The 17,293-nt window shown below is 46.1% G+C and overlaps 1 long non-coding RNA gene across 2 annotated transcripts in view; it reads right to left on the bottom strand.

Annotated features, from left to right (window-relative positions):
* Positions 1–16,341, bottom strand: part of LOC128341882 (uncharacterized) — a 97,720-nt gene extending 81,379 nt beyond the window's left edge. For both annotated transcript variants that reach the window (XR_008314633.1, XR_008314632.1), the window contains exon 1: positions 16,231–16,341. This is a non-coding gene — a long non-coding RNA (uncharacterized LOC128341882). The remainder of the gene's footprint in view (positions 1–16,230) is intronic.
* Positions 16,342–17,293: the final 952 nt, after the last annotated feature.

Raw genomic sequence — 17,293 nt, 5'->3', positions numbered from 1 at the left:
AAGGGGACAAGTACATGTGTGGATTGCTAATGCTAACTGGTTGAAATACAGGAAACAGAGGGTAGATATAAATGGAGAGTTTTCACAATGGAAGGAAATAAGATTGGGGTTGCCCAGGGATCTGTACTGGGACTGGTGCTTTTTAATTTATTCATAAATGAACTAGAAGCAGGGGTAAGCAGCGAGGTGGCCAAATTTGCAGATGATACCAAACTCTTTCGGGTAGTGAAATACAAAACTGATTGTGAGCAGTTCCAAAAGAATCTCTCCAAACTGGGTGAGTGGGCAAAAAACTGGCAAATGCGGTTCAGTGTTGGCAAGTGTAAATTGATGCACATTGGGACAAAAAAACCCCAACTTCAAGTATACGCTGATGGGATCTGAGCTGTCGGTGACGGATCAGGAGAGGGATCTTGGGGTGGTGGACCGCTCGTTGAAAATGTCGACTCAATGTGCAGCAGCTGTGAAAAAGGCCAATTCCATGCTAGGGATAATTAGGAGGGGGACTGAAAATAAAATGGCTAATATTATAATGCTCTTATACAAAACTATGGTGCGGCCACACCTGGAGTACTGCGTACAGTTCTGGTCACCACATCTAAAAAGGACATTGTAGAACTGGAAAAGGTGCAGAAGAGGGCAACCAAGATGATCAGGGGCCTAGAGCACCTTTCTTACGAGGCAAGAGTACAACACCTGGGGCTTTTTAGTTTAGAAAAAAGATAACTGCAGGGAGACATGATAGAGACAGTAGCGTCTATAAAATCATGCATGGTGTGGAGAAAGTGAATAGAGAGAAGTTCTTCTCCCTCTCACATAACACTAGAACCAGGGGTCATCCCATGAAATTGATTGCCAGGAAATCTAGGACCAACAAACGGAAATACTTTATCACACAATGCATAATCAACTTGTGGAATTCTTTGCCACAAGATGTGGTGACATCTAGTGATGTGCACAGACCACGGAGGCACGGTCCGACGCCTGGGGTGTGTGTGTTGCTTTAAGGCTGGGGGGGTTATACTTACCCCTCCTGCTGCTTTTCCCCCTCTGGCACTCCATTTTCAAGTAAAATCTTTGGGGAGGCAGTGGTCCTCCCGGCTGCCCCTGCCCCCTTGTTGTCTGCAAAATGCAGAAGTAAATCCCACACATGTGCCTTCCGCCGTGCCCGCCGCCATGTGCGCAAGCGCCGCACGTGTCACAGTGACGTGCCTGACGCGTGCGGCTGCGGGCAGCAACAACCCCCCGGTGACGGTCCGTTGGACTGCTGGACCAGCGAACCAGTTCACAGGCGTCCAACATGGCCTGCGAACCGGTTCGTGCACATCCCTAGTGACAGCCAACAACCTGAATGGCTTTAAGAGGGGTTTGGATAACTTCATGGAGGAGAGGTCTATCAACGGCTACTAGTCGGAGGGCTGTGGGCCACCTCCAGCCTCAAAGGCAGGATGCCTCTGAGTACCAGATGCAGGGAAGTAACAGCAGGAGAGAGGGCATGCCCTCAACTCCTACCTGTGGCTTCCGGCGGCATCTGGTGGGCCACTGTGTGAAACAGGATGCTGGACTAGATGGGCCTTGTGCCTGATCCAGCAGGGCTGTTCTTATGTAATGGAGAGTGGAGGCATGGAGGGGCACGGAGCAGAGAGTTGAAACCTTGTTTTGAATTCCATTTTGAGTTCAGTTGTAGAAAATGTACACACACTGCTGAGTTGTTTGTTTGCTCCACACTTCAGTCTCCTGTGGCATCATTTTATAAAGTTTGCAACAGTAAGTATTACATGGTGAAAGAGAAACTGAAAGTAGCACAGCTATACAAAGAAAACAACCAATTCAAATCTCCAGGAAAGTTAGTGTTTGAAGTAAATGCTGCAGAGAATTGCAAAAGTTGGAAACAAAGATTGGAGTTGTGCTCCATTGCATGTGGAGCAGATAAGAAAGACGAGAGACTTTAGTCTGTACTCTTTCTTCATGTGGTGAGTGAATAAGCGAGAGAGGTTTTTAATATTTTTCAGGTTGATGACAATGCAGATAAGGAAAACATCCAAGTTTTGATTAATAAATTGGAAACATAACTGCACATCCAGAATAAATGTTATATATGAAAAGCACACATTTTGTACAAGAATGTAGAGTGGAGGAGAAATCATAGACCCAATTGTGATTGATTTAAAGCTATGGATGTTGGTACTTGCATGAATTACTTTTTTAAATTTATAAAATAGTTTATTTTAAAAATCACACTGTGTGTGGCATAAAGTCAGGCAGACTGAGGGCCAAATGAAGCATAACATGATTGGAATTTCTGGTGTCTTTGTCTTTTTCAAAAGCGGCCATGGGGACCCGACCCCCACTCTAGATCAGGGCTGCACTACAAGTGATTTTCTAACCCTTTCCTCCTGTGCCTGGCCCTAATCTAAATCAGCTCCCTCCAGAGCTGCTGTTGGCCATGGAAGCCAATATTCATTCATTCATTTAACATATTTGTATACTGCCCAAAACACAAGTCTCTGGATGGTTTACAACAAAACAATAACAACAACAGCAAGTAAAAAGGTTAAAACGTTACAACAAATTCAAACTTAAAATGTTAAAACTATTAAAAAATCATCAAACTATTAAAACTGTATATAATTTTAAACAGTATCTAATTTCAAACTAGTATCTGCGTTGTACAGATACAGAGCCTCTGGATGGGGCGGTTTATAAATGAAATAAATAAATAAACAAACAAACAAACAAACAAATAAATAAATCAAGCAAGCAAGCAAGCCTGGGTGAACAGATGTGTCTTGACTGCCTTTTTAGAAGTTGTAAAAGATGAGGAGGCTCTTATTTCAGCAGGGAGCACGTTCCAAAGCCTTGGGGCAGCAGTGGAAAAGGCCCATCCCCGAGAAGCCACCAGACGAGCCGGTGGCAACTGCAGACGAACCTCTCTCAATGATCTCAATAGGCGGTGTGGTTCATAGTGAAGAAGATGTTCTCTTAAATACCCAGGGCCCAAGCTGTTTAGGATTTTATAGGTTATAACCAAGACCTTGCATTTTGCTGGAAACATATCGGCAACCAGTGTAGAACTTCTAGGATAGGAGTGATATGGTATCTCTGAGATTACCCAGAGACCAACCTGGCTGATGCATTCTGGACCAACTGCAGTTTCTGGACTACATACAAAAAGTGCATTGCAGTAGCCCCACAAAAAACACATTGCAGTAGTCAAGTCTGGAGGTGACCAGCAGATGTACTGCTGTTCTGAGGTCATTTATCTCAAGAAACGGGCACAGCTAGCATATCAGCCAAAGCTAATAAAAGGCACCACTGGCCACTGCCTCAATCTGAGACACCAGGGAGAGGTTTGTGTCCAAAAGCACCCCCCAGACTGCATACCTGTTCATTCTGGGGAAGTGTGATCCCATCCAGAACTGGCAGATCAAAATCATCACTCAAGTTCCGACCCCGCACAGCAAGTACCTCTGTCTTATCTGGATTCAGTCTCAGTTTATCTCTCATCCAGCCCATCACCACCTCCAGGCAGGCATTTAAGGAGGTTATGCCTTCTCCTGAGGATGTTGACATGGAGAAAAAGATTTGGGTGTCATCAGAATATTGATAACACCCTGCACCAAATCTCCTGATGATCTCTCCCAGTGGTTTCATGTAGATGTTAAGCAACATCGGAGACAATATGGAGCCCTGAGGGACATCATACCGAAGTTCACATTTTGAAGAACAGCAGTCCCTGAGGGACACCATCTGGAATCTGCCTGAGAGGCAGGAGTGGAACCACTGCTTGCCCCTGCAAAGGGGAGTCCCTCACCCCTGCAAAGATGGGGTGTGACTGTGAGTCCAATCTTAACCAGCTGGTGGTCCGTCCACAACAAGTCACCACCTATGGAAGACCATCCTGATCAGAATGAAAGACCAGAATAAGCATGTGACCAGCAACACATGTCAGTCCTGAGACCCCTTGGGATAGGCCCATAGTTGTCATGGCTGCTATGAACTCCTGAGCTGCCCCAGACAGATTGGTCTCAAAGCGGACATTGAAGTCCCTCAGCACCACAAGCCTGGGGGACTCCAACTCCAAACCCGAGACCAAGTCTGTCAGCTCAGTTGGGCTGACATTGGGCAGTGGGGCGATTGGTACACCAGCAGAAGTCCCAGTCTATCCCTGTTCCCCAAACTTAGGTACACACATTCAGTATGGTCAGGCACTTCAACAGGGATCCTGGTCAGGGAGAGCTTATTCTTATAGACCCACATCCCCACTCCTGCTCTTCAACAGAATACCCTGGAGGAAGAAGCTAAGACCAGACTTGGTCACCAGCCTCCCGCAACCACGTCTCTGTAATACATACCAGGTCTGCCCCTTCTTCATCCAGAATCAAATCATGGATGGTTTCTGACTTATTCTGGACAGACCTGGCATTACAGAGGAGCAAGGTGAGGGTCTGTGGGAGGTTGGCACTGCTCCCCACGGTCAAAGAGCTGGCAGGGCAGCCAGAAAGGGGATCACCTAATAGATTTCTGACTTCCCTTCCCCTTTAATGACTCGCTGACCTACCAACTTTACCTCTTCTAATCCCCACCTCCGGAATAGCCACTCTCATAGTCAGTGAACCCACCCCCTGACTCCCCATCCCCAGACAAACCAAGAGACATCTGAAACACCCGGGACCTAAAAACAACAGAAACCAAAATAATACCACCTGGCCCCTGCCCTCATTGTCCCCCAAAGTAGCTTCCCCAAAGGGGTGACCCCCTTTGGTGTCACCCCTTTGGTGGCGACCCTGTCAGTGATGGGCCCGCCACCACAGGGCAGCAGCCCTTTTATAAGCCCAGAAAGATGGCTAGTCTGGGCAGATGGTCCTCAGGAACTGCTGACTCACCGCCCCCCCCCTGGCCCCGATCCCACACAGCCTCACCCACAGGGCAGCAGCAACAGCCCCACATGTTAGGGGGCACACAGGCTGGCAGGCTGACAACAGTGGATGAGAGCAATACAGGCTCTCACCACTGGGCAGAAGCCACCTCTGGGAAGTAGATGTTAAGATGTCTTCCTCCCTGCAAGGCTTCTGGCAACGTCTGGCATCTTCAGATACCTGAAGATGGCTATCATGTCTTTCCTTACATCTTCTCTTCCCCAGGCTAAACAACATACTCAGTTCTTTCAACTGGGGACTTGGTTTAAAGACCCCTCACCATCTTTGTTACCTTCCTCTGAACCCATTACAGTTTATCAACATCCTTCTTAAAATGTGAAACCCAGAATTGGATGCGGTGGTTCACATGATCCAGAGCAAACCACCTGTTTTTTTTTTCCCCACGGCAAGGTTTTAGAGGCAAAGTAAGCTTTGCTTGCTGCTCTGACCTCATTAGGTATTCAACAGGGAAAGCCCAACCATATAGATGAATTAGGCAGTTGCCTAGGGCACCAAGGTTTAAAGGGTGCCAAATTAGTTGGAAGAGAATTTCTCTCTCTCTTTAATATTCTAGATAAATAAAAATCATAGCTGGAACATTCTGTACATATTCTTTGTTATCTGAAACACCGCAAAAGGCATGTACAACTCATCAAAATAAAAAGTATTTAAAAGAACTTTAAATGCTGCACCACCAGAGAGCCCCTGGTGGCACAGTGGTAAAACTGCCGCCCTGTAACCAGAAGGTTGCAAGTTCAATCCTGACCAGGGGCTCAAGGTTGACTCACCCTTCCATCCTTCTGAGGTCGGTAAAATGAGTACCCAGAATGTTGGGGGCAATATGCTAAAAATCATTGTAAACCGCTTAGAGAGCTCTGGCTATAGAGCGGTATATAAATGTAAGTGCTATTGCTATTGCTAAATGAAAAACTCTTAGACTGTGAAAAACTTAGTGCATTTAATTCTAAATATTTATATATTCCTCCTGAATTTCAAAAGCACACTTTTTGCAATGTAATTGTTTTGGAATAAGTAGTACATTGCAGGCAATAATTTGCAACTACTTAACTTGGATTAAGTAGCTACCTATGCATATTTTGTTGCAAAATACATGTATTGTTATTGCAAAATGGACAATAATATTGTTACTAGGACCCTTTTTCTTTAGTTACCTTATTATTACTTCTCTATTTTCTGCTAAAATAATGTGTCAGCCTTAGGAGTCTGGACTGTCAGAATTAGGTACTATGGTAAGTATGTCAGCAGCATATGTCAGCTTTGGGTGTGAAAAGGAAATGCACACACAATTAGTCCTAGACAGTAATCAATGTGGCATTGAATGAAAGGCACAACACTTTAATAGGCTATTTCAGTTTGCCAGGATCATTAACATATTTCCATTTATACTCAATTTTTAGCAGAATTTTTTTAAAGTGTGAGCTACTGTGTGGTTTACCCTATGCAATATAATTGTGTCAGGATTAATGAAAAAAAAACCAATTAAAATATCTTCTTGTTTTTATATTCATTTTGAATGCCAAGTAAATACGTGTAAAAGTCCATTCTCATTTTTCTCTGTATTGAATGTAAGGTAAGGTAAAGTGTGCTTTCGAGTCGATGTCGACTCCTGGTGCCCACAGAGCCCTGTGGTTCTCTTTGGCAGAATACAGGAGGGGTTCACCACTGCCATCTCTCATGCAGTATGAGATGATGCCTTTCAGCATCTTCCTATATCGCTACTGCCCGATATAGGTACCAGCGGTGATTTGAACCAGCAACCTCATACTTGCTAGGCAAGTCAATGTGTGTGGGGGGGGGGGCGCGGACCACTGAAGTCATATTCTGCTTAGAGCTCAAGGGCTCCAAAGCCCTTTAGCCTGCCCTCCTTGCAAAGAATTTCAGACTAGGCGCTTCACCTTCTCTGAGGTAGCTTTGCACCAGCTCACACTGCGCATGACACAGCAGTTTGGCCCATCTAGCATCTCCCTCCTGCCATCAAATGTCCATCTATAGACAGGCTTTAGCCTTGCTTAGGTCAGAGGCCAGATTGGTGAGAGGCTGTCTGGCAACACCAGCCAGGCCCCACTTATAATCTGTCAGGGTTTGTCCTGGCATCTCCCGGGGGCAGAACTCTTTATATCAAAAGCTGGCAATGCTTACTGGTCCTTCTTATACAAATGGAAACCCATGACTTTACATTGTATGGAAGGGTTTTTATGAAGCATACGTTTTGCAGGGATGAGGGAGCAAAGAAGAGCCTTAAACACCAAACAGCGAATGCTTCTTAGCTAACAGAACATTAGAGTTCGATTACAATGATAAAAGTAGGAGTGGGGTTTTTTTTAGAAGCCATGCTGTCCTGCCAGCAGATTGCTGTATAACAGCCTGTTGGTTCCCAGCAGCTGCTCTTATTCATTTATCAATAAGCACCAACTATTGCTTTGATTGGAAAATCCTCTCTAACTCTCTGTCTTCTTCTCTTAATCTCCTGCCTGGTCTTGGTTCGCTTGCCCGCTCTAAGCCTTGTCACAAAAACTCTTATGATAACTGTGATCCAGCAGTTCTGAGCCCTTTGTGGGCCAGATTGGCTTCTGCAATGTGAGTTTTGGCAGCAGCTACTGCATCTGTTTGTTATTTCAACCCCTTTCCCACTCCCTCTGCCCCAAACTCCCAGCTTCCCAATGATGGCTGCAGCCAATTCATTTGGTTGAATCAGAGCAGGTCCTGCTGGCTGGTTCCGGCAGCCATATTTAAACCTGGCAGCTGAATTGGCTGACCTGCCATATTGGAGATTATTGTTACTACAGCATAAGGGGATGTTACAGGAATTAGGTAGGGCAGCATAAAAGAGAAAGTTTATTGTGAAGCATGGAATGATGAAACCATTTTTAAAAGAATGGCAACACAAGTCAGGGTAAGATCTTGCGGCTCTCATATAGGCTGGTGCTTCAGGGAATTCAGGTCTTGTTTATGCTGTTGATTTGTGGCGTATTAAATATCTATGAAGCATATTGAATATCTATCTCAAGTCTGGCTTGCCATTCTGTTGCCCATCTCAGACCGAAGAGTCAGTAAACAGCATACAGTGCAACAAGGCAAGAGTGGCCTGAACATTACGAGAAGTTCTCAAACTTACAACACAATTGGTTCCTGAAAACCATGTCTTAAGTCAATTGTCATAACTCAGCTCCTATTTTCTCATAGGAAACAATGTTATGAATGAGGGTTTGGTACCTGAGCCAAGGCCAGATACCCTATTTTGTTCTGCTGGGCGCTTTTTCAGCCGAGAGAGAGAGAGAGAGAGAGAGAGAGAGAGAGAGAGAGAGAGAGAGAGAGAGAGAGTCTCAGCTAAAGTCCCGCAGTGAGTTTCATGACTGAATGAGGAATGCAAGTCCCCCAATCCTAGTCTTAACGCTCTAATCACTACACCACACCAGTTCTCGGCTGTGTGCGTATTGGCTGCAGGAGAAAGATGATGCAGGAGACAAAGGAGATTCGTTTTTAGGTTGAAGCAAACTAGTGGAGAGGAGAGAATTGGATATCTTTAAGAGAGTGTGAAAGGTCTAATTATCAAAAATGTGGGGATGCTGTGGGCCCAAGTACCTCGCAACACCTCTGTAAGGAAGAGAGGAAGAGAGAAGAGTGGCAGGATTGTCCATGCAAAATCTGGTATCGGTAGGTATATATTCAGAATTTCTTCTAAAAATACAAAAAATTACAATTAAAAAGCAATCTTTCCCTGAGTCTATTTTAGTGTGAACAGTAGTGAATTCAACTAAATTTAAGTGGCAGGGCAAGGGTGGTGGTGGAAGAAAAAGAAAGAGCAGAGAGGAGGAGGAAGACAGAAGATGGTGTGAGGTGGGTGCAAGGCTGTGTGTGGCTCCCCAGAGGTGCATCAGAATCTAATCTGGCCTGCCCCCAGATTTGAGTTGGACACCCCCTGGCATAGGGCATTTGCAAGAGAGAGATAAAATCCAAGCCCCAATATTTTATATGGGGGGGTGGAATTCCTGTTGCAGCCCCTGTAATTTCCTGCTGGATCTGTCCCGGTGGGTAGGAAGTGGAATGTGGGCTGGGAATGGGCCAGGCTCTCTCCTGCTCACTGTTGGAGCATAAGAGCTAAGCATGCAGAAGGAGGAGCAGAAGCAGCAGTGGTAGCAATGGAGGGAATATCCTGGCTGGCAAGTCATCCAGTCCCTTCACAACTTCAGCTGCTGCAGCAGCTGCCGCCAGTACAGCCAGTCTCAATGATAATTTGAACCTGAGCTGCCATTGTCACTTCCTCCTCCTCTAGCCCATGCACCAACAGCCATCTTGCGGAGCTTCCCTTCCCTTCCAAGTGTTTATTTCTTTATTTAACAAATTTTTATACCGCCCAAAACACAAGTTCTCTGGGCGGTTTACCACACAATAAAAGCAACCAACAATTAAAATTTAAAAAGTTAAAAATATGAAAACACAATTAAAACACAAGTGTTATGAAGTTGGAATACAGTTGTAAAATTGAAACAAGGTGGCAATTTCAAACATCTTAAGTGTCATTCAGCTTAACTCAGAGTGTCTTAAGTCGAGGACTGTGTGTATTTATTTATTTATTTTACAATATTTTCCTCCCACCTCTTCAACAACCTCAAGGTAGCTTACAACATTCAATTAAAAACAATAAATTAAAACAAAATAATACAATAACTAAAAGCTCAATAGAAGATTGTATAAAGATATCCAGAGGAGCCATTCTCAGTTATCAAATTGCACATAAAGGGTGGGGGGCACATTAAGAAGGATTAACAGCAACCTTTAATAGATACGTCTTTAAACAATCATGGAAGCAAGGCACCAAGGGGACAAAGGAGGGAGTTCCAAAACGTGCAGTGGTGGCTGGTGCAGCTGCCACCAGGGTAGTGGGGTGGGAGACACTTTTAAGTGTAAACCAGTAGGTGCTTACTTCACGTACCGCCACACCTGAAAGCTCTTCCCAGCAGTGCCATGCTGCCTAGCAACCACTGCGGCAGAGGATCGACTGCACCACTCAGCTGGCCTCTGCACAAGCATGGAGGCCATTTGCTGGCCATGGAAATGGCTTCTGCCAGCTGCGTGGTGGAGCTGAATGGCGGAGTGGGTCCTGGGTAGGGATGTTCACGAACAGGTTCGGAGACCCTTTTATGGGCCTCTGAACCAGTTCAAACATTGCCCAGCTTGAGGGTTTAACAGTGGGGGGGGTGGGTGGCTTTAATGGTGGAGGAGGATGCACTTACCCCCCGCCGTGTTTCCCCCACTGGCACACTTCTCGCTAGAAGCCCGTCGAGGTGGCAGCATACTTTCCTGCCGCCCCGCTCCAATGTTATCAGGAAGTACCTGGACATAGCAGTGGCAATTGTGCACCTCACTCGTGCTCGCGCGCACGTGTCACAGCTTCTACTTCTGGGTATTTCCCGATAACGTTGGAGTGAGGCGACAGGGAGGTATGCTGCCACCCCAATGGGCTTCTAGTGAGACGTTCGCTGGCGGGGGGAACATGGCAGGGGGGTAAGTGCATCCTCCCCTGCCCTTAAAGCCACCACCACCCCACCATCGAACTGGCCCCCGCCAGTTCTGTGCACATCCCTAGTCTTGGGCAGTGCACCACTGCTGGAAAGAGCCTTTGGGTGCAGCGGTACAGGAGGTAAGCACCTACTAATTTACCCTTGTAGGTACCTCCCGCCACCGCCCTGGTGGCACCCACGCCAGCCGCCACTGATAACCTGAGTGCTGCACATGAGAAGCCTCTCTCTGAACTGTCCCTTCGAAAAGTTGGGATACACAAGGAGGGCAACTTGCCGACAGAGGGCTGAAATTCCATATTAACTGACCTTGGTCAATATAGATCTCTGCCTTCTCTTGCCCATCCCTTGGCACATGTGTCCTTTATTTTAGTGCTGAAGATTATGCCCTTGGGTTGATAAAGCAGTCTGGTTTATTCCACCTCATTTGTACCCGTTGCCTTTCCCCTTTTTGTATTTGTTATGCAGCTATGTTCCTATGCAGATTTTCTAGCCCATGTCGTGTGAGGTGATCTGGAATGGCTGTGATCACACTGTTTTTGTATAATGCAAGTATGACTCTTGGGAGGGGAAAAGCCCTTTTTGGAGGACAAATCCCTGGAGGTCCTTCCAGGAGCAGTTATTTTAAATTTGGACAAGTAGTCAGTGGCTTGGGGTGAATAATACAAACAGGAGTATGCTATGTTTGGAGGTATTTTGTTTTTCTCAATACAAAATTGGTTTTGTATTGGTACTTAAAAGCAGTTTCCCCAGGAAGTTATCCAGACATGGCTTCATGCCACGGGGTATCCAAAGAGCAAATCTGCTTCGCAGCAGATTTGCAGCTGTTTATTTCAGGGGATTAAATGGACTGTGCATATAGGGTCGGCTCCTCTCGAGAGACATTCTTTGTTGTTAGTTTGACAGTTGACGTTCCGCAAGATTGACTAGTCAAAACAACCGAACGCTAAACCTGAATCTGCTGAATCTGACCCAGATCTTTGCTGATTTTTATAATGAATTTGCCTTCATTACTGCCTTCATCACCTCACTATCCTTTTGGGGATAGGGCTGATTAACCATCTAAATGAGTGAGCAAATGCAGCAGTAACCCTCATCACATGTTGGGCTAGGATGACAGTGAGTGGTTTTGGTGTAGTCTTCACAAAGTCTTCACTTGGCACTCTGCACTGGGATACATAGGAAGCTCTGCGTGCTTCCTGTGCCTCTATATCACATCATGCAGCGCTCTCTCTAGTAGCATCTCTCCGTCTTGACCTGGGAAGCCCTCACTGCTTTCTCTGCAGGCAGAAGAGAATTTAATGGGCTGTTTAGTTATGGCCTCCATATACTAAAGCTGGACATGTGTCACCGCTGCTTTGTCATCTTCTTCTTTTAACATAGACCAATAGGAACTGCTGGGGAGCTCCGAAGAGCCAACAGATGGGAGTGAGCCTCAGACATTACTGTTTTGGCTAGGATTCAAACACAGAGGGGGTACTGATGCATGTTCCACTGCAAATGTATTTCCTTTGGCTTTTACAGAGAGGTTCAGTGTAAGAGCATTGCTTGTACAGGGTCTAGCATTAGGAATGAAAACTAGTATTGTGTTGTAAGCTGCCTTGAGCACTTGGGAAAGGTAGATATACATACAAAATAAGAATTTAAATAAAATAGAGTTACTTGCTGCCTTCTTCTGGTAGGTTTTCTCCCTGTGCTTTTAATTACTACATGATGGGCAGAAACTCAGCTGGTGCTGTTTTTGCTGACACAGATGTAGCAATGGGGAGAAGCTTCACGTGTTGAATTTTTGCTTGTTATGTAAGCCACAGGAGCCCTGCTGGGCGGTGGGGAAGAGAATATAATCTATCCCAACGTCTAAGACACTATTCATTATAGAAACAAAGCAGGTGTGAATAAATTCATATGCACTTGTCTGTAAGAGGGGAGGAGGTTGTTTTATTAAGGTGTGTGTGTGTGCGGGGGGAGGGCTCTCTCCCCACCCCCACAGGCAACTCAGAGTGCAGTTCCTGTGGATTGTTTTGGATTTTATGCTTGACTTGCGTCTTTGCTCTGAATGATTTGTAAAAGGTGCCTAGAGCCACTAGGGAGAGGCAATTCTGAAAAATCTGAATAAATCCATCAGTCTACTGAGCCACAGCATCCTTGAACTATACCAGGAGAAAGTGGGCTTTTAAAGAATTAGGCCAAATGTGCATATCGGTGTTGTATATTTTTCCTTATACAACGTACGCCATCGTTTTTTCTCCAATAAGGAGAAAAGAGGAGGTTGAGGGAGAAGATTGCTGGGCATCAAACATAGACAACTCCCAGGAGAGCTGGATTGCCCTATTTATGCACATTTTAAAGCTACTTCCTTCTTCTTTGCTGGGTGAGGGGAGTCTTCTCAGCTGCTCCCTGCACAACTGAGCATACTTTGGAATACTGAAAAACCCAGTTCCTTCCTAGCAGCTTCGGGAAAAAGGTAGACCTCCATGTGCCTTCCATCCAGCCTGACCTCCCAGCAAGCAGGTTCCTGATTTTTTAAAATCTCCTTATAAAATCATTATATGTTTTAAAGCCTCATGGCACCTGATAACCCCAAGGCCTCTGGGCATTTTTTCAAAAAACACACCACACTTTCTTTTCTAACTGTAAAACACTATGTGATGGTAAAATACAGGCAGAGTTCAGACCTCAGCTCTGCTGCTTCTCTCTGCTCTGGGTCTAGCTCAATCTTGTGCTGCTCTTGAGAGGACATTAGAGCAGAAGAGGCCTGCTGGATGAGACCAAAGGTCCTACTAGTCCAGCATTCTGCTTCCCATATATTTATGTACTAGCTTTAAGCAGATCATCTGGAGAGGTCTGACTCCGGTTGCCACAACTCATTTGAGAGCCCCTGGTGGCGCAATGGTAAAACTGCTGCCCTGTAACCAGAAGGTTACAAGTTCGATCCTGACCAGGAGCTCAAGGTTGACTCAGCCCTCCATCCTTCCGAGGTCGGTAAAGAGCGGTATATAAATGTAAGTGCTATTGCTATTGCTATTGCTATTTGGTGGCAACTCAGGACCGGGCCTTTTCTGTGGCTGCCTCAGGGCTTTGGAACACGCGCTCGGCTGAAATAAGAGCATCTCCTTCTCTGTTTGCTTTTAGGAGGACTCTGAAGACATACTTGTTTCCCCAGGCCTTCAACTGAGATTCAATTTTTAAATTTTAATGTGTTTTAAACATGTTTTTATCTAGTTTTTATCTTATGGATTTTAAATGTGGTATATTTTGTTTTAATTCTGCACGCCACCTAGAGATTTTTATACTAGGCGGTATATAAATTCAACAAACAAACAAACAAATACGTGGCGTTGCTCCAGCTTATGGTGTGAGTTTCTCTGTTATTGCATCCATATCCATTTTGTGGATATACCCGTTGTCTGTCTGTCTGTATGAGGTGGTTGTCAGGGTTTCTAGGAACTCGTAGGGTCCTAGGAAGTCACTTTGCCAAGTTTGGTGCTGATAGCTCAAAGGGTGTGGGAATGTAGAGAGAACAGATAGACAGACAAACAAACATATCTATATCTATAAATAAATTATTTTTTGGTTGAAGAGTGGATATAAATATTTGTAGCAGCTGTCATCACCGTAGCCTAGCATCCTGCTCCCCATATAGGGCAACGAGAAGCTGACAGAAAGCCCAACAAGGCACAGAGCCTGAAGGCAAGAGCTCTCTCCTGCTGCTGCTGCTTCTGCTGCTGCTCCCAGCATCCCCCTGGTTCCCATTGCCTCTGAAGCAGCATCTCGCCATCATGGCCAAGAGCATCTGGAGGAGGGGGAAGTAGTAGACACAGTAAAAGCAACTGCTGTTCCACGTTCTTCTGACCATGAATCCAGGAGGGGCAACTGCCTTCTTTTCCCACCTCCCACCCCAGCTCAGCCCCCACAGGCACCCATGCTCATGACTAACTCAGTGGCATAGCAAGACTGGAGGCAGCCTGGGAGCAAAGGGTGAAGCTCAGCCCCTCACTGGCTGCTTGCCCCTCTTTGCTCGCCATCTTCACTCGCCAACTTGCCACTCACCCCCTTTGCTCACCCCCCACTTTGCTCGCCACTTACCACTCACCGCCTACCCCACCCACCAGGCCACTCTCACCCCAGCTGCCAGCAAAACCAGACCTACTTAAAGGGACCGCCTGTTCTTGGGGCCGTGCTGGTGTGCAGTTGGGGTGAGTGCAGCCTGCCAGTGGTGCAGTGGTGGTGGTGGTGAGGGGGCTGTGAAGGTGGGGGCAGGCATCCTAGGGGAGGTGACGAGCATGGTAGCCCTCGGGCACCCATGAGCACCTCTGGCCCCAGTGCACTGCATGCCCTTGGCCAGTAGTCAAGCTATGCCACTTGACTATAGCAATAGCAATAGCACTTACATTTATATACTGCTCTATAGCTGGAAGCTCTCTAAGCGGTTTACAATGATTTAGCATATTGCCCCCCAACATTTCTGGGTACTCATTTTACCGACCTCGGAAGGATGGAAGGCTGAGTCAACCTTGAGCCCCTGGTCAGGATCGAACTTGTAACCTTCTGGTTACAGGGCGGCAGTTTTACCACTGCGCCACCAGGGGCACTGCGCCACCAGGGGCACCAGGGACTAACTGACTAGTAATACTACAAATGTTTTCATATCAACAAAAATTCTCAAAGAGGCTTGTACAGGAAAACAATAACTAACTAACCAGTAAATAAGATGGTTCCCTATCCCAAAAGGGCTCACAATCTTTAAAATAAAGAGACAAATCACGAGGGAGACACCAGCAACCAGCACAGGAGTGATGCTGTGCTGCCTCAAAGAGAGCCAGATGTTCTCCCCACCTAAATATAAATATAAGAGAGTTGGCACTTTAAAAGTTGCATTTTTGCTCAGTTAGCAGGGGAGAGCTACAGATAGACCTGTCCTCCATCCCTATGAACCAGGGGCGTAGCAAGGTTGGAGTGGGCCCAGAGACAAGATTTTAAAATGCCCCCACCCAAAGTCCAGGGCCTCCGCACACCCCAGGCCCCCAAGGATTTAAGTCTGATATTCCAAAATAAGTATGCTGCCTGCAAATACATTTCACTGAATACACACACACACGTCACAATATATAGTGATATACATTGAGTACTATACATTTGTATTACTTTTAATGCCTAGAACACACTAGAAAGATGAATTATTAAAATGGGCCCCTCGCTGCAGATTAGCAAAGGAGACTTTCAACCATGCAGGGTGAACCTATGTTTGTTTTCCCAGAATTCTGAACAAATTCAGTCAAGTTTGATTGCAGGAGGTTTTTCACAGGAGGCTTTTAAAGCCCTTTAAGACACATCTCCTCTGGAATGGAGGTGCTGCATTCACATGTTGGCCAGATTTACCCTGAAGTCCCTGCAAGTTATTGGGGAGCAGTTCACACACAAGAAAAATAAAATAAAAGCACCACACATGCTTCACAGTTCTCACTCAGACCTTCTGGGTTGCAAAACAACTTGAACATAAGTGCATTTTTATAAATGAATGAATGAATACATAAAATTAATAAAATACTGTTCCAGAAGTTTTTGCAATTTTCTGCCATGAAACAAGCCACTTATAGGACTTTTTAGATAGTTTTTTTAAGTCAGCAAATTTTCCAAGCTGTTTCAAAATAAATATTCAGAGACTTCTCGGTCCCTCCCCCACCCCATATCCAAGCCCTATGGCAAGCAGATCCCTATATATGGGGGGTGGGGGTGGGAAAGGTAACCACAAAAAGGAGTTCACACTCTACCTGGCAAATGCTGGTCTGGGTTAAGCAGTGCAGCAAGGGGTCTTCTGCTGCAGAGAACACTCTGGCTGCCTCCTCCTTCCTGGCTGGCTTGGGCCCTACTCGAGTTCAGGCTTCACTGCGGCCTACACGGAGGCCTCCGTGGAAGCCCCGCCCACCCGCCGATCAGCTGAGAGGCGGGAGAAAAGGAGCTCTTTGCAGCTTGCCTGCTGCCTGGATTGCCGGCCAGCAGAACAAGCAGGAGAGACGGCGAAGAGGGCAAGTGGCTGAGAGGCTATGGGGCTGGGCAGGGGGCAATGGGGAGTCACGTGAGGTGCCTCTGGGGTGCCCCTCCAGGCAGTGGGGCCCCCAGACAACTGTCTCCCCTTGCCCTATCATTGTTACGTGCCTGCTATGAACATGAGGGACATTCTTGTGGGGTGGAACCTGCTTGAACACCTTAAAGAGGCCTGTGATACTTCCAGTACTCTCCGGCCATTAAATGTGCCAACATGAGGATGGAAATAGACTTTCCAAAAAAGACAGAGATGCCTCCAGTGTCAAGTCCCATGACAAGTTGTTCTCTCTTCCCCCTGTAATGTCTAATTGAATTTACCTCATGTCATGGCATCATTACACTAAACATTTCTATACTTCTGTCAGTAGCAGCCGGTGCTGTGGAACAGGAGCAGGGCAGCAAACTACAATACAGAGGGGGAGGGGAGAACTCCACACAGGGTTGCTTAGAAGAAGAAGAAAGATCTGAGGTGACCCAGAGTTAATCTGCAGTTCTTTCTTTGCCAAGATAGATACTGACCAAGTGTGACTCCCTCCCCCTTTCTGCGCACCTCTGGATTTGTGTGTGTGTTTATGTGTGTGCCACTTAATGTTGACTAGCTTTTGTTTGGCCCCTCCATGCAACATCTTCCTTCTTGCTGCCAACATGTCACTGTCAGGGTTGCTCAACCAGCGCAGAGCCAAACTCAGCGTGATGTCTCTCCTTTATGTTTCCATCTTTGGGGAACTGGGTGTAATACTCTGTACTGTTTGAAGCAGGTTTACTGCAGTGCGTACACTGGATAACATG

The sequence above is a fragment of the Hemicordylus capensis genome, chromosome 2 (assembly GCF_027244095.1).
Source record: "Hemicordylus capensis ecotype Gifberg chromosome 2, rHemCap1.1.pri, whole genome shotgun sequence".
In the NCBI taxonomy this organism is placed as follows: Eukaryota; Metazoa; Chordata; class Lepidosauria; order Squamata; family Cordylidae; genus Hemicordylus; species Hemicordylus capensis.
Note: the sequence above shows the minus strand (reverse complement) of the source record. Positions and strands in the feature narration are given on the sequence as shown.